Source organism: Bubalus bubalis, chromosome 2 (assembly GCF_019923935.1).
Source record: "Bubalus bubalis isolate 160015118507 breed Murrah chromosome 2, NDDB_SH_1, whole genome shotgun sequence".
Classification (NCBI taxonomy): domain Eukaryota; kingdom Metazoa; phylum Chordata; class Mammalia; order Artiodactyla; family Bovidae; genus Bubalus; species Bubalus bubalis.
The window spans coordinates 177,880,057-177,906,516 of NC_059158.1; the positions used below are offsets into that span (position 1 = coordinate 177,880,057).

At 44.3% G+C, this 26,460-nt stretch overlaps 1 protein-coding gene across 2 annotated transcripts in view; it reads left to right on the forward strand.

Moving 5' to 3' along the window:
- The first annotated feature begins 8,919 nt into the window (after positions 1–8,919).
- WASF2 (WASP family member 2) overlaps positions 8,920–26,460 on the forward strand; it is a 74,911-nt gene continuing 57,370 nt past the window's right edge. Inside the window, exon 1 of one of the 2 annotated variants that reach the window (XM_044938078.1) lies at positions 8,920–8,942. The gene's annotated coding sequence lies outside the window, so the exon portion shown is untranslated. Of the gene's footprint in view, positions 8,943–12,467; positions 12,650–26,460 lie in introns of those variants that run through there. The other variant, XM_006055489.4, reaches the window with a different exon arrangement.

The following is a 26,460-nucleotide window of genomic DNA, read 5'->3' on the forward strand; positions in this document are numbered from 1 at the left end:
TATTATAATTATGCCCATTTTCCCAGATGTGGTAACTGAGGCTTAGAGAAGGGAATTGATTTGTTTACAAACTTCCACATCTGGTAAATGGCAAAATTCAGACTTGAACCTAGGTCTTCCATGCTCTTAACTTCTACGTTGAGTGGTTTGGGCAAAGGACATGTGGAGAAGGGTAGCCGGTGAGACTGGGGGGTGGGGAGACTGCTGGGGGGAGGCAGGGGTTTGGGTGGTAGAAGCCTTGGTGAGAAGTGCAGCCTTTATCCAGAGAGCAGTGGGGAGCCATGCAAGGTTCATTAGTGAGGGAGGGAGTAAAGAGGGATGGGACACACAATTAGCTTTCTGTTTTTATTACCACTTTTAAGTGACTTCCCTGGTGGCTCAGATGGTAAAGCGTCTGCCTACAATGCCAGAGACCCAGGTTCAATTCCTGGGTTGGGAAGATCCTCTGGAGAAGGAAATGGCAATTCATTCCAGTACTCTCTCTCGCCTGGAAAATCCCGTGGATGGAGGAGTGTGGTAGGCTACAGTCCATGGGGTCACAAAGAGTCCTAAATGACTGAGTGAGTTCATTTTCACCACTTTTAAACTTCATTTATTTATTTTTGGCTACACTGGGTCTTCACTGCGGTTCACGGGCTTCTCACTGAGGTGCCATCTCTTGTCACAAAGCACATGCTCCAGAGTGTGAGGGCTTCAGTAGCTGTGGCGCATGGGCTTGGTTACCGCATGGCATGTGAGATCTTCCTGGACCAAGGATGGAACCTGTGTCCCCTGTATTGGCAGGTAGATTCCTAACCACTGGACCACTAGGGAAGTCCCCAGCTCAAAGGAGGAGAAATTAGAGAACCCTGTGTAAGAGTTGCTACAAAAATCCAAGGAAAAGATGGGGGTTGAAGGATGGAGAAGACGGGGTGCACTGGGAGATGGCAAGCAGAACCTGGGGGCTAAATGGCTCCGGCAGATGAAGTGGAAGGAGGAATCACAGATGATGTCCTAGGTTTGGGGCCTGTTATGTTCCAGAAAGAAGCTTAATAACAGGTCTTTAACAATATATTGGGTACCGCCTCCCTTAATCAGGGCTTTGCTCCACACATGGCACCTGCAAAACTCACCCCTGGATGGTGCTCTTGTTGGTGTTCAGTCGCTCAGTCTTGTCTGACTCTTTGCGACCCCATGGACTGCAGCACGCCAGGCTCCCCTGTCCTTAACCATCTCCCGGAGCTTGCTCAAACTCGACCATTGAGTCAGTGATACCAACCAACCATCTCATTCTCTGTCGTCCCCTTTTCCTCCCGCCTTCAATCTTTCCCAGCATCAGGGTCTTTTCTAACGAGTCAGCTCTTCACATCAGGTGGCCAATGTATTGGAGCTTCAGCTTCAGCATCAGTCCTTCCAATGAATATTCAGGACTGATTTTCCTTTAGGATCAACTTGTTTGATCTTCTTGGAGTCCAAGGGATTCTCAAGAGTCTTCTCCAATACCACTTAGTCTTCTCCAAATACCTGAATGCATTCATCACTTACTTTTGTCCTTGTTCACCAAATACATATGGAGCACTTACTGTATGCCAGGTATTCTGGAGCTAGGATGGACAAGGAACAAACTGAACTAGCCTCATTAGTGGCTTAATGATTCCAACCTGGGGTCTGCATCTGAATCCTGGTTCTGCTACTTCTTGGACCGAGTCCTGGCTCAGCTTCCAGTTTGTTTGTGACTTCAGGTACATTACTCTATCTTTCCTTTTCTCAGTCTCCTCATCTGTAAAATGGGAAAACTAACCGTACCCAGCATGGGGATTAAATGGGTTAATACATGGAAAGTCGCTGGCACTGGGTAAGCATTTTGTGTCAGCTATTATTATTACAGAGTTCACCTTTTAATGGGGAGACAGATCCAATTACACAATTAATTATTTAATTACAACAGGGATAAATACCTTGAAGGAGCAGCACAGTCTGGAGGTGAGAGAGGGCTCCCCAAAGTGAGGGATGGTCCCCGCTGAGCACTGGGGCTGGCCAGTTTAAGGGTAAGGGAGAGGGGTCTCAGAGGTGTGGCCGACCCTTAGGCAGAAGGAGGTGCTGAGAGGTTTGTATTTCTGTTAACTTTCCCTCTTTGAAACCTCAAAATGGTGCTGAGAAGTAGGTCAGGCAGATACTCTGCCCCCATTTTCCGGAAAGGGCACTAAGACCTAGAGAGAAACAGGGACTTAGCTGGTCAGTGACAGAGCTTCCTGGTTGTTGCTCTGATCCAGGGGGCTGGAGGGGACAGGCTGAGAAGAGGCCTTTGTCCCTCTGTCTGCTGGGGCGGGAGCAGCAGGAACTGAGGCCGCAGCTGGCCACCATTCCTTCCCCTGCCAGCAGAGCAAGTCCAGGCTCATGGCAGGGGCTGGGAACGTTCCTTTCTTTTTTCTTTTTTTTTAAGGCACTTTAATCAACATTAAGCTGTGACTTCAAACAGACACAGCTCCCAACTGTCCTCCCTAACCCTGGGTCTCTCCAACTCCCCAGGGTAAGCCCCCCCAGGCAGCCAAGTTTCCAGGAAAGGGAATGAGGTCTGGCCTTGGAATCTAAAGACTTTGTGGTGAGTCCTGGCTCAGCCTCCAACTTGCTGTGTGACCTCGGGCAGGTCACCAGCCCTCTCTGGGCTCCGAGTGTCCTCTGCAAAACAGGGAACGGAGGGTTGAAAGACATCAGGTGGTGGGGGAGGGTGGTGGTGGTGGTAGTGGTGGTGGGGGGAGCCCAGTAACCAGGTTCAGCCAGCTGCAGCCGCTTTGCTGCCCTTCAAGCTGGAGGCACTGTGGCCTCGGGGGTCCGGAAGCCGGGGACAGGCAGCCTTTCATCTCTGCTGGCCCAGGGTCGCTGCAGGTTGGCAGGCCCCACATCCCGAGATCGCGTTTCAGGCTGGAAGGGGCCTTCCTGTGACCTCAGCTGGCCAGCCTGGCCCCTGCCCCCTCCTCCCCATTCTCACCAGAGGGAAGCAGGCAGCATCCCGCCCAAGGTCACTGGCCAGCAAGTGGCTGTCCTTCGGCCTGCCCTTCCCTCCCACCCGAGCCAGCCCCCACCGGCCTCCCACTGTAAAGCCTCAGGTCTCCTGGGCCATTAGGAATCTGCCAAGCGAGGCGTGGTCTTTTTCCTCTCTCTTGTTTCTTGGCTTGTTTTCCCAGTTCTCCAACAGCCGCCTCCTGCAAAAGCCTCCGGGTGCGTGTACAGGAACATTTTTCTTTAAAAAAAAAAAAAAAGAGAGAAATGCAGCCACAATTTGGGTAAAAAAGCAACCAACTCCTTAATCCTTCCCTGTAACCTCTGGCTCCTCAGCAGGGTTGGCTCCAGCCGCTGGGAAGGAAGGCCCTGCTGGGGTGAGAGGCCTGGGCTTGTTTCCCGCCCACCCCCTCCTCACCCGCCTCTGCTCTCCTTCAGGGTATCGTCTGACTTCTGGAGCCAGGAGGAGACGAGCTGCAGGGCTCAGCAGAGCTCAGGAAGCATGGGGGGCTGATGGGGTTGGCCAGGGCCTCTGCCCTCTGCCCACTTGGCCACTTTCTAGGGAGGTTACAAGGAGCAGGAGTTTTCACCCCTAACCCACTGCCTCTACTCCCGCTTTCATTCCTTTATTCTCCTCTCCTAGACATTGTAGTCTCTCCACTACAAGTCCCCTGCAAGTTCCCTGAGCGCCATCTCCCATCTCACTGCTTCGTCATTGAGCACCAGGGCTTGGCTTTCTTTTTGTGAAAGCCATACACTTCCACACTCCAAGCCTCTATCCACTCAGACTCCTCCATAGCGGGGCACTCAATGTCCCCAACCAGGTCTTGCTCTGTCTGCGGAACCCTTAATTAATTATCTGTTGCAGCCCCAGGACCTGGGTCAGTGCTTGAAACATCCTGGGTACTTGGTGTCTCTTGCATGAATGATTTCAAACCATCAAAAGGTTTCTAGCAATATTCAGGGTGATCCTGCAAAAGGAACATTTGATCACGTCACATCCCAGTAAAACCCTTCCGTGCCTCCCCAGCACCCTTAGAATCCAGTCCAATTCTCCATCCCCCACCTCTTTCCATTTGCCGGATCGCATCAAAGGATTTCCTTTTTCCCCCAACATGCCATCTTTCTCTTGCCTCTGGGCCTTTGTACTTACAAGAAATTCCCCCCTGCCTGCCACACCCTTCCCCAGCTCTTCACCTGGCTGACTCCCTCTGGCCAATTACCTTGTCAGATTACCCAGCTAGCAGAGGAACGTGTATTCAGGACACCAGCAAAGCAGGGACACTAAAAACATTTAAAAAAAATGATTTGATGTTTGATAATTTAAAAAACATTTAAATAGTATTCATGGCAAACATCTGAAGTTTATTGGAGTTCCTTACTCTTATAGTTACCTTCGTTTTTTATGTTGAATTTACATATGGGCTGGGTGGTGGTAGGTTGACATAATCTGGCTCTGATCTTTCCTGTTTTTATTTTTAAAAATATTTATTGGAAACTTACATTACCATATGTAAAGTAGATAGCCAAGGGGGAATTTGCTGTATGGCTAAGAAACTCAAACAGGGGCTCTGTATCAACCTAGCGGGGGGATGGGGAGGGAGATGGGAGGGAAGTTCAAAAGGGAGGGGATATATGTATACCTATGGCTGATTCAGGTTGGACTTTGACAGAAAACAACAAAATTCTGTAAAGCAATTATCCTTCAAAAAAAAAATAAATTTAAAAAGTTATTTATTTGGTTGTGTTGGGTCTTAGTTGTGGCACATAGGATCTTCTATCTTCTTTGTGGCATGCGGAATTTTAGTTGTGGCATGTGAATTCTTAGCTGTGGCTTCTGGGATTAAATTCCCTGACCAGGGATCAAACCCGAGCTCCCTGCATTGGGAGTGCCAAGTCTCAGCCACTGGACCACCAGGGAAGTCCTTGGCCCTGATCTTTAAATCTCAGTCTAGATATCAACTGGCTTCCCAGGTAGTGCTAGTGACAAAAAGCCCACGTGCCATTGCAGGAGACATAAGAGACACAGGTTTGATCCCTGGGTTGGGAAGATCCCCTGGAGGAGGGCATGGCAACCCACTCCAGTACTGCTTGGAGAATCCCATGGACAGATGAGCCTGATGGGCTACAGTCCACAGGGTCACAAAGAGTTGGACACCATTGGCGTGACTTAGCACAGGCATCAACTACTCCTCCAGGAAGCCTTCACTGACCCCTTGACAGGTTTAGGTCTCTTTTTTGGTAGTCCCAAAGCCTCTCTGGATTCTTCTTTAATACTGCTGTTTTTGCTTTATTTATTGCTTTCTATTCCCTGATTCCAAGTCTGTAAACTCCCTGGGGGCATTTCTTTCCACCTCTGTATCTGCGGTGCCCAGAAGACCTAGCATAGAACTTACCCCAGCATGTTAGTATCTAGCCTTTATAGATTCAGTCTCCTTTGCAGGGTTTGCACTATACATCATATTCTATGTCTCTATATTATAACTTTGTTTGAGGAACTCCTATCCGCCCTTCAAGACCCCACTCAAATGATCCCTCTTCTGGTAAGCCTGCCCCAATCCTCCAGTTAAGTTCTATGCTTCTGTGGGCTCCCAGCTCCTGCTGCAATTGGTGTTCCTCTCTTTTTTTCAAATAATGTATGTATTTTTTTTTTTAATACTTTTCTTTTTGCTGTTAGAGAGTTTTATTTATATTTTTAAAAAATATTTATTTACATATTTATTCGGCTTCACCAGGTCTTAGTTGTGGCACTTGGCCTCTTTCAGATCTTTAGTTGTGGTCTGTGGGATCCAGTTCCCTGACCAGGGATAGAACCCAGGCCCTGTGTTGGGAGCTCAGAGTCTTAGCCACTGGACTACCAGGGAAGTCCTATGTATGTGTCGCTTTTATGTATGTGTTTTTCTCCCTCACTAGATTGAGAGTCACTCGAGGGCAGAGACTGGGTGGATGGATCCCTGGATTGCCAGTGCCCTGCACAGGTCTGTCTGGCAAGAGCCGTCAGCAGTAGAGGCTCATTAAATGAACAGACTAGAAGTCGTTACAAAGGAGAGAAACTTCAGGCAGGATTTTGAAGGTGGGAGGGAAAAAAAAGAATAACATGTACTTACCGAGGGCATAGAGTCAGTACAGATAACAGCAAATAAAACAACCACCACTGAGAGTACCGGAGTGCAACAGAGCTAAGCTCTGCCTCTCGTGGGCTGTGTGGCCTTGCACCGATTATAGAACCTCTCTGTGCCTCAGTGTCCTCATCTGTAAAATGAGGGATAGTAATGTTGCAAGAAGAGGGACTCCTTCCAGGGCCCAAAACTGGGCTCTCGTCTAACTCTCAGAAATGACTTGTCCAAGGAGACACATATGCTGACAAAGCGAGAGATTTTATTGGGAAAGGGCACCCGGGTGGAGAGCAGTAAGGTAAGGGAAGCCAGGACAACTGCTCTGCCATGTGGCTCTCAGTCTCGGGTTTTTATGGCGATGGGGTTAGTTTCCGGGTTGTCTTTAGGCAATCATTCTGAGTCAGAGTCCTTCCTGGTGGTGCACGCCTTGTTCAGCCAAATGGATGCCAGAGAGAAGGATTCTGGGAGGTGGTCAGACATGTGGTGTCTCCTTTTGACCTTTCCGGAACTCTTCCGGTTGGTGGTGGCTTATTAGGTCTGTGTTCCTTACCAGGACCTCCTGTCATAAAACAGCTCATGCAAATGGTTGCTATGGTGCCTGGTCAGGGTGGATGTTTCAGTCAGTGTGCTTCCCCTAACAGTAATGGGATCCACCTCACCAGGAATCAAATAGACTGATATTTGCCAGGTGCTGAGAGCTGTGCCAGGCACACGTGGGCACTGGGTGTGTTGCCATCACTGTTACCAACTCCATTGCTGAGCGCTTTGGTTGTGCTGGGCACTTTCATCTGGCTTCCCTGTTTAGTCCTCACAGCGGCCTGAGAAGGGATTGTTGTCTCCTTTTACCAAGAAATGAGGTGTAAGCAGGCCAAACAGCTTGCGGAGGCCACTCCCTGGGTAAGCGGCAGGAATGGGACTTGAACTCAAGGCTTTCTGGCCTGCCCGCCCACCCGTGTTCCTTGACTGTGTGGCACCTGCCTGCAGGAGGAGGGGGGAGGGAGAGAAGATGGCACAGTGGGAAGGCAGGGAGGCTTCGCCGAGCTGGGGCCTCGGGAGCAGAGCGGCAGGCATTTTTCTAGAGCTTTCATTTCCGTCTGCCTCTTCTGAGCAGGTGAAAAACCCCACAGAGGGCCCTTCACTTGAGTCCTCCCCCTCCTCCTCCCCCTCCCAGCGCTGTCTCATCCCCCATGCTGGGAGGTGGGGAGGTCAGGCTTGCCGTGTGGGGGTTGCAGGCAAGGGGAGTGAGGTGGTGGGGGAGCATCATTCCAGATCCTTCCCCTCCAGCACCGCCCCCCCTCCCCCTCCCCCCACCTTCCCCCATCAAAGTCGCTCCAGGGAGGAGAGAGCATTCCAGGTGGAAGGAATGGCAAATGCAAAGGCTGTGGATTCAGGATGTGGAGGCGGGGAAAGCCTGCAAGCTTGGCTGGAACCGAGGTTCGGGGGCCCCCTGGGATTGCTCAGTGGAGAAGAACTTGTTTGACGAGAGGGAGGGAGGGCGGGAGACAGAGAGAGATGCAGTGGACCCAGCCTGAGCTAAGGATGCCACAGGCAGGGCAGTGGCTTGGAGACCATTCGGCCTCTGAGCACAGTCCTCTCCACCCTCTTGCCCTCAGGCAGGGGTTGTGTGGAGGGGTCAGGGTGATTCTCCGTGGTCCCTCTGCCCTGAATCCCTGTGCTCTGGCAGTTCTGTACCAGGCACGGGTTCATGGTGTTTGGTGCCTTCTTTCACTGTGCTTGCCCTCCCTCCAGCCCTACAAGATCAGTACGATTCACTCCATTTTATAGATGAGAAAACTGAGGTTAAGACTGCCCCAAGGTCACACAGGCGTAAGAGGCAGATCTGGGACTCGAATCCAGGACTGTTTCCAGAGATGGCAATCTGCCTGCTATGCACTATACTGGCTGTGACTGCTTTTCTGGAGTGCTCGCCATCCCCATAGCAACAAGGAGAGGAAGCCTTGTGCTGAAGAGTACTTTATAGTTCATACAGGACTTGTTTTTTCTGCTCCTCACAACAGCCCTGGAGGCGGAGCTATTATCATCCCTATTTCATAGACAAGGAAACTGAGGCTCAAAGACGGGGTGTGACTTGGCTAGGACAGAACCATTAAGTGGCACAGTTGGGACTCAAATCCAGTTCTGGTGACTCGATGTGTCTTCCTGCTTCCCCTTGCAGAGGGAGAAGTTAGGTTCCCTGATCTTATCAGCCTCCGAGGACAGGGAACAGGCAGGGGTTATTTTTTAGAACTGGTGGGAAAGGAACAGGGTTTGGTCTTCAGAACCTGGGACTGATTGTTTCATCGTTCCAGGTGAGAACTCCTTGGGTACTAGAGAGAGGGCTTGCCTCTCAAAAGCACCAAGCCCTCTCAAATTCCAAGGTTGGGTTTAAATTGCAGTCATATTGTTTATTTTTTAAAATTAATTTATTTAATTGGAGGCTAATTACTTTACAATATTGTAGTGGTTTTTGCCATACATTGACATGAATCAGCCGTGGGTGTACCTGTGTCCCCTATCCTGAACCCCCCTCCCACCTCCCTCCCCGAAAACACCAATACAGTCATATTGTTTCTTGACTGTTTGGCCTTGGGTAAGTCACTTGACCTCTCTGTGCTTCCTTTATCTTATTTGGAAAATGATAACAACAGGACCTAAATTATAGGCCTGCTGTAAGAATGTATGAGTAAAGCACTTACCCCATGGCTGGCACATAGCAAATGCTCAATGTTAGTGCTTATTATTAGTAACAGTAATGGTTTTTTTTTTTGGCAGCACCATGTGGCTTGTGGATCTTAGGTCCCCAACCAGGGATCGAACCCATGCCCTTGGCAGTACCTTGACTGTCAGGTAAGTCCCAAGATTAGTATTAAGATGCACAGCACCTCCCCTTCTGAAAGTAACCTATCTCCATTGCCTGAAAGGAGAAACAAAGTCTCCTGTTGCCAGACAACCTTCAAGCAAAGCACCAGAATCTTACCTAGTACAGACAGTAACTCCTGACATCAATAATAATAATTATTATTAAGGTGAACATTCAACAACTGCAGCTATGTGCCAATCACTATGCTAATTACTACACATTTTAAATACTTATTTATTTATGGCTGCATCAGGTCTTAGTTGCAGCATGCAGGATCTATTGTTGTGATGTGAAGGTGCCAGAGCATGTGGGCTCTGTAGTTGTGCCCCAGTTGCCCCATAGCATGTGGCATCTTGGTTCCCTGACCAGGGATTGAACCCATGTCCTCTGAAATGGCAGGTGAATTCTTAACCACTGGACCACCAGGGAAGTCCCCGCATTTGAGATAAATAAAGCTGTGATAATCTTCACATCTCTGAGAATCAGGAGCAATTATCATCCCCATTTTACAGACAAGGAAACCGAGGTTCAGAGAGGTGGAATCACCTGCCCAAGGTCACACTGCCAGGAAATGGTACAGATGTGATTTGAACACAGGCTTGCCTGGCTCCAAAGTCTTTTATGACAATTAAGGTCAGATGACAACTTGCCTGGTGCCTAGGTGCTTGCATCAGCTCTCTCCCAATATCAGTATTAGTCAGTTAATACTAATTGCTAATTAGTATTAGCATGATTTATCTACTGGATATGCTGCCTTAGGCTCACCTCCCTCCACGCTGTGAAGGCTAAACATCATTTGTGAAGTGCCTTCTATTGCCAGAGTGTTTTATACACATTTCTACACTGAATCCTCACTCCCTCACCTTAAGCCCTTCTACCACTATCCCCACTGACTGGAAGAGGAGCTGAGGTACAGAGAGGTGTGGTGACTGCTTAAGGTCACATGGTTCAAGGTGAGATGGCAGAGCCAAGATTCAAGCCCGGGAGGTTGATGTCAACACTCAGGCACTACCAGAAAAGAACAGAGACCCTTGGAGAATGGCCTCACTTTCAAAGCCAGTTGCCTTACCCTGTAACACCTTATTTGTTTAGGCCCACAGAAAGAGTTCTGTCCCCAATGCTGCAATTCGCACGCATGGGCCTGGGCCTAGATGCTTTCAGCACGCTTTCTCTTGGCCTCCAACACTTCTTCCAACCATCTGCGGCTTAGTTAATCTCCATTCATCGACTCACCTCTTCAGGAAGCTTCCTGAGACCCCATCTCAATTCCTGACATTCACTCTCATAAACACATTGTACTTTGCCTCCTTATTCCTTATCATAGGTTTTGATTTGTCTGATCATTTAACAACTTGCTTCCTCATCAAACTGTAAGCCCCATGAAGGTATGAGTCTGGTTTGCTTACCACTGTAGCTACACCGCTGGCAGGCTGCCCTACACATGGTTGATGTGTAATAATTTTTTTACTGAATGGATGAATCCATGAATGAATAAATAGCTATCAGGCACTTTACCCACATGACTCATTAATTCCACAATTAACTTATTGAATCCTCACAACTGCCATGTTGTTCCCATTTTAGAGAAGACCTGGGTGAGGCTGAGAGTTAGTTACAAAGTAGTGGAGCTTGGATTCAATCTTAGGTTGCTCCTGCTGCTAAGTTGCTTCAGTCGTGTTCGACTCTGTGCGACCCCATAGACGGCAGCCCACCAGGCTCTGCCGTCCCTGGGATTCTCCAGGCAAGAACACTGGAGTGGGTTGCCATTTCCTACTCCAATGCATGAAAGTGAAAAGTGAAAGTGAAGTCGCTCAGTCCTGTCCAACTCTTAGCGACACCATGGCCTGCAGCCTACCAGGCTCCTCCATCCTTGGGATTTTCCAGGCAAGAGTACTGGAGTGGGGTGCCATTGCCCTCTCCGAATCTTAGGTTAGTCTGCCCTAAAGTCATTGGCCTCTGCATAGCACCTGCTGTCTCCCAGCACCCAGTGGCCACAGTCAGGATTTAAATAGTCATCGGTCGTCAGACCACATGGCCCAATTTGAGCCTGGAGGTCACTGACTCAGCGGGCACTGGGGCCTTATGGGCACCACCCACTTGGTGGTTTCTGTCCTTCTAATGTCTTAGGCTGCTCCCCCCTCACACTCCCTTTTTGGCTTCCTTCCTTTCCAGAGAGGGAAAAGGACTAGGAATTATAGCCAAGGCAGTCGTTCCGAGAAAAACAATCCTGCGGTGAAAAGAGCCCTGTTCGGAGAGCAGAGAGACCTGGACCTAAGTCCTGGAATGGAGACTGCCCCTCTTGGAGCTTATGTGTCCTTACTCAGGATTCTACCTGGGTTTTTGACCCACCTGTCATCCCTTACCCACCTCCTGATTCCTAGGCCCCCAGAAACAGTTCGGGTACATCCCTTGGCTTATTTTTCCCAGGAACCTCGGAGCTTGGGAGTGGCTTATTTTTCCCAGGAACCTCGGAGCTGGGGAGTGGTCACCTAAGTCTATGGTGACCAGAGACATGGGGGATTGGCCTGAGGGCACCCTCACGAATCTCCCTGGAATGCTAACAAGTTGAGGGAGAGGTCTTTCTCAGGGGACACCAGACCTGGAAGGGAGAAATACAGAAATGGAAGCCAAAATATACAGGTTTGAGTCCCAGGGTCATTTCAAATTCCCTGGGCGACTCAGGGTTAAGTCATGGCGTTTTTAGTTTTCTCTTTTGCAAAATAAGGACAGTATCTGCCTTTAAGAGTTGCTCTAGAGAACTAACTGAGGTACAATGTGAATCGGGCCCGCAAACTTTTATGATCGGCAAGACGCGCATATACCCACTCAAGCATGAATCCTTAACAAACACTACAGGACAAGAGGCAGACGTGACTGCTCCTACTTTGCAGGACAGACTGAGACCCAGATAAGTTGAGAGAGTTGCCTGAGGTCGCAGAGTGCGGTGGCGGCTGAACCAGGGTCCAACTCACCTGACCCTGACCTTTCACACCCAGCACCCAATCCCAGGACCCCGGGCCTCAGCCCAGAGGGACCCTTAGCGGCAGGCGGGAGCCTGTGACTCACTCTCCCCACCCTACTTTCGGCCGGCCTAAGACCGGCCGGGAAGGAACAAAACTATCAGTAACTTTAGGGGTGTCTACAGAAACTTTATAGGTTTGGCCCATTCATTCTACCAAAGATCCTGGTTATTTGAACTCTAACAAGAAGAATTCACCTCTCGATACACTTTGTACGAGTTTTTAGGTGGGATTTTCCTACTTTGAATATAAGAGTTGGTTTAGTTTCAAAGCCACCCCCACTTGACTTGGTTTGCCCCTTGCTGTTTACTCCGATTGCGGAAGTAGCTCGGGTGGAGCTCCCGGGACAGTACCCTTGAGTACGTCGTTTGCGTAGCTTTTAACTGACATTGCACTCAGGCCAATGGAAAGCCCGGAAGTCCCAGGCGGGTGGGGCAGAGAGCCAATCAGGGCTGTTGGCGGGGTGTGGCTGCGTCCCAGGGCGGGGAATCGCGTAATGGCGGACGCGGGCCGGGCGAGCGCGGCTGGGGGCGTATCGCGCTGAGAGGAGGGGGGGTGGGGGGGGGGGGTCCGGCTGTGTGGCAACCCGAGAGGTGGCCGGAGAGAACAGACCCTGTGCGGAGAAGGGCGGCTGGCCAGCCCTTCTGACGCTAAGGGAGACCGCGCGAGACCAGGTGAGCAACAAGTCCCCGCGGGCGGGCCCAGCCGTGAGGCGCTGGGCCCGGTCGGGTCGCCTCTCCCGAGCCGCTCAGGGTTCCGGAGGAGTGGGTGCCGCGCCTCCAGCCGCAGACCGACTGAGAGCCGGTGAGCGGTCAGCGCGGGGTGATGTCTCACAGTACACTCCCCTCCCCAGAGAGGAGGTATCCCGGAGATCCCCTCGGAGGCTCGGAAGGGCCCGCGAGGCTGCGAAAGTACCCCAACCTGATTTATCTGTGCTTTCAACTCGCTGTGTGACCTTGGGCAAGTCACTTCCCTTTCTGGGCCTCGTTTTACCCAGTTGTAAAACGAAGGCTTTGCGGGCAGACGTTGTCAGAGATCTTGGGCAAGTTCTTCTCTCGGCGGAGTCTCAGTTTCCATTTCTGGGCCATGAAGGCATTAAAGCGCTCTTTGAGACTTCTGGCCTAAGTTGCAGAGTGGCGGAGAGGAATGTGTGTGTACGTGAGTGTAGGTGTGTGTCCAGGATGGTCTGCAAAGTAATAAGGAAAGTTGGCTAAAGGGGCCCATCGAGGAAGACTCTGGATGGACCCCAGACTATAATGGGGTGGGGTCTGGTTGTCTTGGTCTTCCAGGACCCTAGAGTCTCTGAGATGGGGAAGTTTTGTACAGTTCTTCATAGAATCGGAGAAGAGGAAGGGATCCTTGGAGCCTCTTGGGGCTGTGATTGAAATTTAGGCCCCAAAGAACTCGCTTTTCTTTTGGGTGGGTTAGAAGGAACATTTATGGTGCTCCTACTGTGTGTCAAACAGGTTCTTGTTTAATTTTTACAGCCACCCTTGAGAATTTATAGGTAAACTAAGTTTCAGAGGACTTGAGTAACTTGCCCAAGGTCACACAGTAAGGTTCAGAGCTTACCAACATTAGGGTTTTTCCTTTGAGAATCACTGGTCTAGGGGCAATTGACTGTCTACTTAAAGGAAGTTTGCTTTGTCATGGATGGGGGAGGGGTTGGGTCCCAGACACTTGAATTGACTTCTGAGAAGGAGACAGGCTGGGTCTTAATCTCTGGATGGTTAATCATAAGTGCATCCCCTTTGTTCAATTTGTGAGTTGGAAAGGACCGTTACCGAATTGTAAAAGTCACTCGGAAGTATGTCAGGATCTCAGAGAACTCTGTTTGAATCCTGATTGCATGGCCAGTAGAAGTTCACTAACTATTGGTGCATAGACTTGACTCTTGGTTTGGAATGGTGCCAGCCTAGTAACTTTTTCTCTTCCCTAAGAAGGCCAAGCTTTCTTGGGATGGAAGAAATTTCCCATTTGTTAGTGCAAATTTCTTTGGATTCTTGGGGTGAAAGTTTCAATAGCCCGCCTCTTGATTAAGTGAAATACTCCTTTCTTTTTGCTTCCTGTTATTTGACTTCTAGATTAGTGAAGATTGTGGACCTAGAGTGGGTACTACAAATAAATTGCAACCCTTAATTTTTCCAAGTCTCAGAGCTTTTGGTTAATCAAAATGGTAGGTCGGCAGTGTGCATTGTTCTCATATGTCAACCGTAGGGAAGAAAATTGGAAGAGGAAGTTGCTGAGAAGGAGGGCGTTTCTTAGCATTGGAGCCAATATGTATTTCTTTGTTTGAAATTCTAAAACCAGAAAAGCAGCAACTGAAGGAGGAAGCAAGGAAAGAACTGTGCAACTCTTCTTCCCATTGAAATGTTTTTAAGGACTGTTCCTGTTGTTGTCCCTCGTCCAAGGCTCTGCTTTCACAGAAAAAGTCACTTGTAATATGTTCTGCGTTCAGAGATTATGTTGTAGAATGAAAGAATTTTAAATCTTAAACCTTCAGAGATAATTTTTAAAAAGTCAGAACTGAATATGTTATTTGTCAGTGAATGATTGTTTTTCTCAACATAATTACCAATTGTCGTCTTTGGGATTTTTTTTTAAAAACTGTGATTTAAATTAGTGGATTTCAGCCTGAGAGGACTTGATCTAGATATTGGATGATGCAAATGTCCCCATCAATTGAAAAACAAAAAATGGTGTGTTTTTTGACATTTGTTAAGTCTTTGTAATGCTTTATTTTACAGGATTGTATAGGTGTGAATAGTTAAGACATTAAATTTATTATCTATTGCATGTAAAGATTTGCATTTACTCAATATCAGTTATATTTTCTGTAAAAGATTTAGTCTTAATTATATATAGTTTATCAGTCTGCAGTACCGTGGGCGGGGGGAGGTTCTTGGGACTAGTTGTGCTTCTGAATTTAGAATTTTGGAAAAGAAATGTACATATATTGTAAGTTATGTAACATCCCTGAGAGGTGTGGGGCAGCACCTTGTAATCGAACACAATTCTATTTCTGCAGTAAAATGTCAGAATGTTCATACCAACTGGGATAAATAAATGTCATGAATAGCCGCATGTCATTTCATTTATAGTCATTTCATGTCAGGATTTGCACCAAATGAATAATGAAAACTTGTTTTTTATAGCCTTTTGGATTTTGGAAATAAGGAATTGTGGAATTTTATGGATATAATTTATATGATGAACAATTACAAGGACAAATATTGTCAACCAAGCAAATTTTAAAGTCATAGGTCCTAAAAACAGTATTACATAGAAGACACTTTTTTCTTTCATATGATATTCTTATTTTAATATACATCAATATGCATTTTTACTCAAGTACAAAATTTTACCTTTTAATACCATTATTGGTCTCTATCTTAGATGTTTGAATGACATCCCTGCCCTCTTTTTTTTTTTTTCCTGCCCTCTTTTTTTAAAAAGTAATTTATAGGTCTTGTGCTCATCAATTTTTATATAGCAATTAAGAGAATTGTATCTTTTCCCATATAATTGAGAGAAAGACTAATCAGGTGAGGATCTGTAGAATCATGTTTGCAGAATTTAAAGTTTCAAGGTGGTCTTTAGTATGAGGTTATTGCTGCTGGATGAGATTTAGATCAAAATTTTTACGTTTTTAACTTTTCAAGCTTCTTCAATTTGTACATCAAGGAGTTTACTAAAATATATTGGATTTAGATAGTTTTGATTTATATTTTTACTTTTTTAAAAATTTCAATTATTTACCATGTGAAAAACTGAAGTTTACCAGCCTTATGAATTTGGGTGATTTCTTTAAATGGCCAAGGACCTCTAGGAGCACATTTACAAAAATTCAGTCTGCTCTTTACTATTCTTGAACAATTCAACTAGGAGTGAGGTAGACTGGTATTGTTAGAGGTTAAAGAATTATTTTTCCTATTTAAAAGAAGGCCTTCGACAGCATGAATTTGAGAGATTCTGGGCTTCAGGACAAACTGCCACCTGATTTGAGGGCCTCAATTCATTCTCCTAATTGGAGTGTCTTCATAGTTTCTGAGAGTGGCACTTTCACTGTCTGGGAGATAGAAAGGGTGTGGAACAGTGTATCAGTGTAACTGTGTATTAGGTGTAGTTGGTGTTTGATTGGATTAGGGAATAGAAATAGTTCTTATCCAGACTACCTCAGTTTCTTCTGTTTGGTAAGGATTGATAATATTGCAAAAGGGTTACAAATTAGTGAACAAACATACTATTACAATTTACTCTGTTATGACTGGTTAAGCTCTTCAAGACAAGCACTGTGTATTACACTTCTTGTATATTCTGTAAAGCCTAAAGGCCAAGGCATCACACTTTTGTTGCATCAGAATTTACCATCAAAAAGGAAATTATATCTAAGAATTCTGATGTCAGTAAACAACCAGGGTTGACAACCATTGAGGTAAGCACATGGAAGGTGTTCAGTAAATATATGTTGATTAATTTGCTATTGGACTTCCCTGGTGGCTCAGACAGTAAAGTGTCTGTCTACAATGTGGGAGACCTGGGTTTGATACCTGAGTCGGGAAGATCCTCTGGAGAAGGAAATGGCAGCCCACTCCAGTGCTATTGCCTGGAAAATCCCATGGACGGAGGAGCCTGGTAGGCTACAGTCCATGGAGTCACAAAGAGTCGGACACGACTGAGCGACTCCATGTTGGTTCTGGCATGAATTGGGTAGGGTGGAAGAGGATTTTTTCATAAAGTTAAATAGCTTTCCAAGATACCAGCACACATCCAACAGTTGGCAGATCTGGACGCATAGTCAGTTCATTGCTAGTTACTCTGCCAGCATCGTCATCCTGATTTTGTGATCTAGGCAAGATTAGATACAGTCTTGTCGACAGGCAACTGGAAGTTCTACTAAATCTGTAGATAGTGGCCTTACTGACTACTGTGATAGGTTGATGACAATTGCTAAATGAAAGAATTGTTGGGATTTGAGTTGTGGAGGTGGGCTGCTGGGTACCCGCAATGCCAAGGGAAAAAGTGGAAAGTTGTAATTTGTGTCTCCAGAACATAACAGAATGTGTGGAACATAATTGGTATTCCACAGTTTTTGTTGAATGGCCTTTTGTCTGGAAAGAGGCATTGTAAGCTGTGAAGTAAGATGCTTCCTACTCATCCTTCAGAACTGAGCTAAGATGTCTTCTAAGATGTGAATCATTCCTAGGAAAAGTTGAGTGACTCCCTTTTTTGTCTTCTCCTTCATTAAAGCATTTATTGGATATTGTCAAATCAGATAACAGACAAATTATAAAACTCTTTCCTTTACCTGGCGATGAGCTTCTTATGGGCTGGGCTCTGTTGTGCATTTCTGTATGACCGATTGTGAAACACACAATAAAGCCTTTTTTTTTTTGCCGTGCGACGTGTAATGTCGGATCTTGGTTCCCCCGCCAGGGATCTAATCCACATCACCTGTGGTGGAAGTGCAGTGTCTTAACCGCTGGACCTCCAGGAAGTCTCAATAAAGGCTTGATAGATGCTGCTGCTGCTAAGTCGCTTCAGTCGTGTCCGACTCTATGCGACCCCATAGACGGCAGCCCACAAGGCTCCCCTGTCCCTGGGATTCTCCAGGCAAGAATACTGGAGTGGGTTACCATTTCCTTCTCCAACGCGTGAAAGTGAAAAGTGAAAGTGAAGTCGCTCAGTTGCGTCCGACCCTCAGCGACCCCATCCATGGGATTTTCCAGGCAAGAGTACTGGAGTGGGGTGCCATTGCCTTCTCCGTGATAGATGCTAGTAATGTTTAATTTAGGCCTCTGTCTTCTGTTTCATTCTTGTAGGCTTCTCTTTTTCCAATTTATGGTCTTTCCTTTTCAGTTCATTACAACAAACATTTATTGAGAGGTAGGTCTTTACCGAGCCTTGGGTTCAGGTTTCTCATCCTTAGTGCTGTTGACATTTTGAGTTGAATAATATGCTGTATAGTGGTACACTGTCGTGGGAATTGTAGTATCTTTAGCAGTATCTCTGGTCTTTACCCACTACCTATTAATGGTAACTACATCTTTGCCCCTTCTCAGCTGTGCCAACCAGAAATGTCTCCAGATATTGTCAAATGTCCTTTGGGGAGAAAATTGCCCTCTGTTGAAAACTCTGTCAAGGGTAGGGTCATAGAGCGGAAATGAATGTAGGTGTCCTCACATATGCACTGTCCTTCCATTCCTCTTTTCTGGTTATATAGTCTCTTGTCTCTGACTTTTGGATAAGAAAGAAAAATGAGGGAAATCAGGAGGTGACAAACTTAAAATAGCACCATCATTTTTATTCTGCTCAAATTTTATTTTATTTGGTTTAAATTTATTAGAGCAGTACAGACAGTTGAATTATTTATGCAGATTTTGTGAATTCAGTTTCTGCCACTGATTAGGTAAAGAACTACTAGAATATTACTACCTTGAATAAAAGACTCAGCTTTTCTCAGAAAAGCTGTTTTAACACTTAGAGAATAACCAGCATTGGTTTTATAGAGAACTTGCCAGGACTTGTCAGGATTCTTCTCAGCTAATTTTTGAGCTTCTTGGCTAAGATACATCTTTTAATGTTTCTACATAGATACTTCATAACTCTAAAAAACATGTTTAGCTAATGAGCATGTTTTTCTGAGCTCAGTATTTTTTTGTGATAGGTAGATTGGTCAAGGCAGTGATCCTCTTGGTTCCTTTGGACGTTCATAAAATGATGACAAGTTAGTAGTAGCACTGGAGGACTTCAGTCCTTTGGCCAGCCCTCTACAGGATAACATAATCATTCATGTCTTAGTCACCATTAAAGTGAAGTTGAATGAGTGTTTTTTTTTCCCCTGTTCCATTTAAAGTTATGAATAGTACTCTAGAGAATTCAAATGTATAGTTATGAATGGTATCTCAGAATAGTTACCATTTATGCAAATGAAGCACACTTCTTAACTTAGAAACCAAACAGAATTGAATTAGAAAAGAGAAGAATAGAAACAAGAATTGTTGAATGCTTACAGAAGAAATAACATTCAGATATAGAAGTACCGCAGAAAAATTTGGTCGTCTTCATGATTTCTATACACTAATAAAGACAAACAGTTTGAGATTGATGGGAGAGGCTATTAGACTTTGCCTATGATATTATTTTTCAAGCTGCTTTTCTTTTTGGGTAAATATGGGAAAGCTTGAGACATACTCTCAGTTATAAGATGAATTCTGAATTCTAGTTGAACAGAATTAAGTTTCTTATTTTTAGAATGTAGAAGCCCTTTTGGGAAGAAGCAGTGGTTTAACTCTGTTCCAGTTTGAGTAAATATGTGTATGTATGTGCACAGATACACATTTACACACATTTATGATATGACTTACGGAGACATTTAAACTTTGTAATTGACATAGTAAAGTACTGAGCAACTCTTTTACTGTCACATATTTGGAATTGAGACCTTTTCCTCCTGTGATTATGCCATTGTTCTGGCAAGTACTCAGTCTAGCAAGCTTTCTCTCAAGTCATATCTTGAGTAATTGTTTTTAACTGTGTAGAAGGAGGTGTTAGATCATGTCCATGATGTTCCTTTCCCTTCACAATGGAGAACTATAAGTAAATTTCCCTTTGTAGAATACTGATAGTCTTTAAAGAATAGTGTTCCTGATAACAAAGCCATTTGTGGTATTATGAGAAATATAAGATCCACTTTGCCCCCATTTTACCTTTAAAGTTCTTTGAACATTCATAGGGTGATAGTTTGCAAAGCACAGTCTCTGACTTTGATACATGTTACAATCAGTTCCCAGCATTGAGATAAATTATGTTAGCTACATTTTATACCCATAAATGGGCTTCCCCATGGCTCAGTGGTAAAGAATCCGCCTGCCAATTCAGGAGACACAGGAGACGTGGGTTCGATCCCTGGGTCAGAAAGATCCCCTGGAGGAGGAAATGGCAATCCGTTCCAGTATTCTTGACAGGAAAATCCCATGGACAAATGAGCCTGGTGGGCTACAGCCCCTGGGGTAGCAAAGAGTCAGATGTGACTGAGCATACATACAGATAAGCAGCCTCAGAGAGGTTAAGTAACTTCCTTAAAGTCATTCAACTAATAAATAAAAGATTTGAGATTGAACCCTGTCTTTTGAGATTGAACCCTGTCTTTTTTTTAAAAATGAGATTTCTTTAAAGGTAAAATTTACATATAGTGGAATACATAGAAATACAAGTATGTAATTATTGATAGATGAGTTTTGACACATGTAAATACGTGGATGGCTAACACCCAGTCAAGAGATAGAAAGTCTCCATAACCCTCCTTAGTTCCCTGCTGTCTTATAGGCAACCACTGTTGTGATTTCTATCCTTACATATTAATTTTTCCTGTTCTTGGCTCATGCAGTATGTACTCTTGTGTCTGAATTCTACTGTTCAAAATAGTTTTTGACGTCCGTGTTAGTGTGTATATCAGTGTGAATCTAAGTCTTGCGGTGTATGTATAGAGTTCTTTCTGACAAACCGTAACTCCTTATTTGCTAATTCTTGTATCCATTTTTGGGGCTTTGGTATTTGCATGTAATTTACTTCATTTTTCTAATATATTAGATTTATTTGTTTTTAAAATGTCTTTGGAATTACAAAAGTAATACATGCTCATTGCAACAAATTATAGAATTAGAAGTGAGTAAAGTGAAAGTTTCCTCAGATTTATTTTTATTTCTTCATTTTTCCAGCTATGAAAATAATATGAGCTCTTTTTTGTTTTTAAAGCCAAATTAAAAAAATATGAAACAGAGAATGAGTCACCCGTAATCCCATTGGGCTTCCCTGATAGCTCAGTTGGTAAAGAATCCTCCTGCAGTGCAGGAGATCCCAGTTTGATTCCTGGGTTGGGAAGACCTGCTGGAGAAGGGATAGGCTACCCACTCCAATATTCTTGGGCTTCCCTGTGGCTCATATGATAAAGAATCTGCGTGCAATGTGGGAGACCTTGGTTCCATCCCTGGGTTGGGAAGATCCCATGGAGAAGGGAAAGGCTACCCGCTCATGGACTGTATAGTCCACAGGGTCAGCAGGAGTTGGACACGACTGAGCGACTTTCACTTTCACATAATCCCACTAGTTAGTATTTTGATATATTGTCCTCTTTTTCTGCAGTTTGTTTACCATATCTGAGACCACTGTTGAGGGATTTTTAGGCTTCCCTCCTTATATTAGGTTTGTTACATCCTCATTAATCAGTTATTATTTCAGTGTTTGTGTTTATGGTCACCCTAAATCTGAGTATCTAACTGGTGGTGACCTTGGCTGGGCTGGACTCATCAAGCAGCCTTTTTGAATACTTAACTGTATACTCCTTAAATCACTCATCTCATTCTTGCATACCCAGCATCCAACATTTCTTGCAGAGTAGGAGGCAGTTAGTTGTGGTTATGAGTAGAGATTCCGGAGTCAGCCCATCTGGTTTGAAATGTAGGCTCCTCCATGTATTAGCTTTGTGTGTAGCCTTGGGCATTGACTTGCTTAGGTTCAGTTTTCTCATCTGTAAGAGAGGGACCTGTCTAGTTAAATTAAGACAATGAATGGCGTATTTGGTTGGATATATCATCTCATCCAGAATTCTGCTGCTGATGGTAAAGGGGTGAAAGTGTCAGCCTCAAAGTTTAGGACTCTGTTCCAAAATTTGTAATTTTTCTTAGGAAGAAGGTTCTTATGGAAAAGCTGCCTATGAATTTTTCTAGACTATCTTTGAATGATTTTTTTTTTCCCTTACATTCTGTACTCGTCATCTGAGTAATGAGTTTTATTACTTTATATATTGGATTGGGTAGTAAACTATTACTTTTTATTAGTCCTAATAAAAGTAGTAAATGTAAACTATATACTAGGTAGTGTGCATATCTCCATCCTCATGGCAGCCCTTCAAATTAGATATTTAAAGATGAGAAAATCGAGGCTCAAAGTTAAGTATCATGCCCATTGTCACACAGCTAAGCCTACTGGGATTAAAGCTCAATTCCTTCCTGCCTTCATTTTTTTCCCCTTCTTCCCTTTCCCCCTTCCCTTCCCTTTTTTGACATAAAACTTCTGTCTGTCTTATTCTAAAACCTGGGCTTAAAATTTAAAAAAAATATATTTATTTTTGTTTGTTTATTTACACTCTAACTGGATTGTAACTTTTAAGATTTGATGTAGTCTACCTTTTCACACCCTCTTTGTTTCATACTAATGTGTCCTTTATATATCTATATTAAAAATATATATATACTTACATAAGCTCCTCTGTCCTTTGGCCTTTTTGGATATCTTTTTAGGCCTTCTCTATTTTACCTTTTTGTGTTATGGTGACCACAACTGCACATTCTATTCTAATACAAATACACTTTGCTTGGTACAAGGGCAGGATAATGTGTTCCCTGTTTCCAAAGCTTTCTTAATAATGACCAGCATTTTGTTGCCTTTTTGTAGATGTATTCAGCATAAATCCAGGGACTCTGAAATCCTTTTCCTGTATTGAAACAGGTAGCTTTAGAGCTCATCATTTGATAATTAAAGTTTGGACTGCTTTTCCATTACTGCATGACCTTACTTTTGTCTACATGGATGCTATTTTCCACCTTTCTTAACACACGACTTTGTATCATTGTACTTCTAGCTACTACTTTAGAGTCGTATGCAAGCTGAGAAGATTCACTAGACAGTTTTTTTTTCTAGATAATTTCTAAAAATGTTATTTCTGATACGTTTCAGCATTAATCACTGGGGGATCCCCTTGTTTATAGGTCTGCCTTGAGAAGGTAAATACTATATCAGAACACTCTTTATTTCTGTTTCTAAATGAATTCTCCAGAGGAAAAAAAAAAGTCTTAAATAGTATTTATTTACTGTTTTCACTAGCCTTTGGAGGAATTTAAAAAAATTTTCATTCTGTTCACGTTATATCACGAATCCTCTCACTTCAGACATGCATATGTGTTACCTGAAGCTTTTCAAACAGTAGGTTCTCTGTAGGACCTTAATGTATTAAATGTTCGACAATAATACCCAGTATTGGGTTACTAGTTTAACATTCAACAAAAAATTATTGAATATCTGTTATGTGCCAGGCATGAAGAACACAGCTCTGTGATTATAAGAGGCAAGGTCGCTGCTCTCATGCAGTTTAAGGAGGCTTGGGTAGGCAATAAGTAAACACATAAATCAAGATTAAATTAATCACATAGACAAATAAATCAAGATAGCCTGGAGAAATATCAGCAACTTCACATAGGCAGATGGTATCACTATAATGGCAGAGAGTGAAGAGGAACTAAAGAGTGTCTTGTTGAGGGTGAAAGAGGAGAGTGAAAAAGCTGATTTGAAACTCACCATTCAAAAAAGTAGATGATGGCTCGGGTCCCATCACTTCATGGCAAATAGATGGGGAAAAAGTGGAAATAGTGACAGATTTTATTTTCTTGGGTTCCAAAATCACTGAGGACAGTGACTGAAGCCATGAATTAAAAGACACTTACTCCTTAGAAGAAAAGTTATGACAAACATAGACAGCATATTAAAAAGCAGAGACATCACTTTGCCAACAAAGGTTGTCTAGTCAAAGCTCTGGTTTTCCCAGTGGTCATGTACAGATGTCAGAGGTGGACCGTAAAGGAGACCGAGTGAGGAAGAATCAGTGCTTTGAACTGTGGTGTGGAGGAGACTTGAGAGTCCCTCGGATGGCAGGGAGATCCAACCAGGCAACCCTAAAGGAGATCAGCCCTGAACATTCACTGGAAGGACTGATGCTGAAGCTGAAACTCCAGTACTGTGGCCACCTGGTGTGAAGAACTGACTTACTGGAAAAGACCCTGATGCTGGGAAAGATTGAAGGCAGGAGAAGTGAGTGACAGAGGATGAGATGGTTGGATGATACCATGGACTCAATGGACAGGAGCAAACTCTGGGAGATAGTGAAGGACAGGGAAGCCTGGTGTGCTACAGTCCATGGGGTCGCAAAGAATTGGACACAACTCAGTGACTGAACAACAAAAACAAACTCATAAAATATTGAAAGATTGTGATATGTTAGAGAATAAAATAAGGTGTTATAACAGAAATAATGGAGGAACTTAGAGATGGTTGGGCTTCCCTGGTGGCTTAGTCGGTAAAGAATCTGCCTGCAATGTGGGAGACCTGGGTTCGATCCCTGGGTTGTAAAGAATCCCTGGAGGAAAGCATGGCAACCCACTCCAGTATTCTTGTGTGGAGAATCCCCATGGACAGAGGAGCCCGGTAATCTATGGTCCCTGGGGTCACAAAGAGTCAGACATGACTGAGTGTCTAAGCATAGCACAGAGATGGTCAGAAAAGGCTTCTGTGAGACGGTGACAAACCAAAACTGAAGAGTGAAAATGAATGAACCAAATGAAGAGGTGAGGAAAAGACAGTTCCGAGGTAGAAGGAGAAGGAATGAAGGGCAAAGGTATTTCAAAGCTTTGTAGGCTTGCTAAGTTTTGTTTTTAAGTAAAATGGAAAGTCTTGATGAGATTTTATTTAATTCAGATGCTTGAACAGTTTTTTTAAAAACTTTTTTTTTTTCTTTCTTTTTGGCCCCACTGTGTGGCTTGCTAGATCTTAGTTCCCCAGCTAGGGATTGAACCTGTGCCTGGCAGTGAAAGTCCAGTGAAACCACTGGATTGCCAGGGTATTCCCTTTAAAAAGTTGTTAATGCAAAATTTCAAGCATATATAAAAGTAAAAAATGGTATAATGAACCCCTGTGTATCTATTTCCTGACTAGAGTTACTAATTCATGGCTAATTTTTTCCTCTAATACTCTGTCTCCTCCCCTAATGTTATTTTTTTCAACAGTTAATGTAACTTTTATTTATTTTTATTTTTTAAGCTTTATCAAGATATATTGACAAACAAAAATCTTACATTAAGGTATACAACATGAAAATTTGGTGTATGTATATACATTGTGAAATGATTAACCATAATCAAGCCAATTAACACATACATCACCTCACATAGTAACTATTAATCATGTAACTTTTGTTTTAAATTACTATCTAGCCTATATAGACAGCAGCAGTTTAAATACTTGAATTAACAGAGACCTTTTTTTTTTTTTCATTTTTATAACAGCTTTTTTGAGATGTTATTGGCATAAACCACATATTGAAATGTAAAATTTGGTAATTTTTGACATATGTATATACCATTAAAGACACTACCATAATTAAGATAATGAACATCTTCATCACCCATAAATCTTTCCTCCTGCCTCTTTGTAATCACTCCCTTCTGCTCTGTTGCTCACCTTCACACTCCCAGCCACAGGCAACAACTGATACACTATCACTATAAATTATTTTGAATCTTCTAGCCAGCGTGCATGCTCAGTTGTGTCCGGCTCTTTGTATTCCTTTGGACTATAGTCTGCCAGGCTCCTCTGTCCATGGGATTTTTCAGGCAAGAATAACTGGAGAGGTTTGCCATTTCCTCCTCCAGGGGATTTTCTCAACCCAGGGATCTAACTCTTGTCTCCTTGTCTCCTGAGTTGCAGGCAGATTCTTTACCTGCTGAGCCATCAGGAAATCTAAAATTTTATATAAATGGAATCATATAGTACATGCTGATTGACAGAGGTCTGGTGTCTTTCATTTGGGATGATTATTTTGAGATTCATCCATGTTGTTGCAAGTTTCACTGGTTGTCAAGTAATAATCTATTACATGAATATAGTAGTTTGTTTATCCATTCACCTGTTGATGGATATTTGGATGTTTCTAGTTTGGGGCTATTACAAATTAAGCTGCTATGAACATTTGTGTGCAAGTCTTTATGTGGACATTTCTTTTTGATTTTTAAAAGTGAGATGCAGGGCTTCCCTGGTGGCTAAGTGATAAAGAATCGCCTGTGAATACAGGAGTCACGGGTTCGATCCCTGATCCGGGAAGATTCCACATGCCTCGGAGCAGCTTAGCCTGTGCACCGCAAGTGCTGAACCTGTGCTCTAGAGCCGGTGGTCTGCAACAGGAGAGGCCACCTCAATGTGAAGCCTGAGCACCGCCAGTAGAGAGTGATGGTCTGCAACAGGAGAGGCCACCTCAATGTGAAGCCTGAGCACCGCCAGTAGAGAGTGATGGTCTGCAACAGGAGAGGCCACCTCAATGTGAAGCCTGTGCACCGCCAGTAGAGAGTAGCCCCCACTCGCCGAAACCGGAGAAAAGCCCGAGCAGTAATGAAGACCCAGCACAGCCATAAATACATACATACATACATATATATATATAAAGTGAGATACAATTCACATACCAAACAGTTTACCCATTTAAAATATGCAGTTCAGGGACCCCAGTGGTCTGGTGATTGAGAATCTGCCTTGGGATGCAGGGGACCAAGGTTCAATCCCCAGTCGGGGAACTAAGATCCCACATGCCACTGGACAACTAAGCCCGCGTTACCTGTAGCCGGTGACTCAACTGTAGAGATGTCTGCATGTTGCAAGGAAA